Source organism: Marmota marmota, unplaced genomic scaffold (genome assembly GCF_001458135.2).
Source record: "Marmota marmota marmota unplaced genomic scaffold, marMar, whole genome shotgun sequence".
NCBI lineage: Eukaryota > Metazoa > Chordata > Mammalia > Rodentia > Sciuridae > Marmota > Marmota marmota.
In genome coordinates, this window is record NW_026000026.1 from 1,817,615 (window position 1) to 1,818,731 (window position 1,117).

Consider the following 1,117-nt stretch of genomic DNA (forward strand, 5'->3'; position numbering starts at 1 on the left):
GGGTCGGGCGGCCGCCGATCCAGGAAGTTCTGGGCTGCGTTCTGGGGCTGTGCCCGGGCCGCCTGCCTCGCGGCTTGCCCTCGGCTGCCGGCTGAGGGGCGCCTCTGCCCAGGTGCGGAGGCCATCCTGGGTGTCCGGTGAGCCAGCGAGGCCACTGGGCCACTGGGCCTGGCTTGGGTCGGCTGCCCCTGTTTCGCGGCCTTGATGCCTGTCTGCGCTTCTGAGTTGCTCGCCCAGGGGCTTCTCGTGGAGGCTGTCTTGCGCTGCTGCCCCTGCTAGCTCGGGCAGCACGGGGTCATGCTTGCTCTGAGGGCTCCCCAGTGTCGGAGCTTACCCCATCGTGTGTCAGGGCCCTCGCTGAACTCCGCTGCCTCATTATTAATCCAGGGCTGCTGTGGTGGGCCAGAGAGCATCCTCCTCCTTGTGCAGGTTAGGTCCAGGCTGGGCACCCCCCTAGCCCCCAGGTGGGGAAGTCTGGATGGAAAGCTTGGGCTTCCTGCTGCTACTAAAGGCAGAGCTAGTGCTCAGATGCTGGAGGAGTTTCAACTCCAGGTTGGTCCTGAGTGTGGCCTTAGGCTTTTGTTGTTGCCATCCCCTGAGGTCAGTGTGACACTCCCAGCCAGGAGTCTGGGGTGCAGGAGGTGGTGGGATGCGGAGCCCAACACATGTGCAGGGGATGCTTTTAGTGCAGAATCTGCTTCAGCCTCTTCCTTCTCTACACTCCCTCTGTTTTGTCACCCTGAGTTCTTTGGGGCCCCTGAGGTTTGACGGGTGATCTCTTGTCCGGTATCACATGCCAAGCTGCTTTTGTTTGGGAGTGCTCAGACAGGAGCCCTCCCACTGAACGCTGGGCTGAAGTGCTGGGCTTCTGAGCACTCCTCTCTGGTACTAGTGATGTGTGCAGCAGCTGCAGCTGCTACCGTGGAGTGGCAGTAGTAGTGGATGAGGGAGGAAAGCATGGCCCTGCCTCTAGTCCTCTCCTGCTTGTTGGGAAGAGCTGAGGGTCAGTTCAAAGAGCTGCAGCCTCTGAGGAGCACATTTTCTTGTCATTGCCCGTGGGTCTCAGGGCTGCTGGTCACACATTGGGATCTGCTTCACTGGGGCAAGAGCGGGGCGA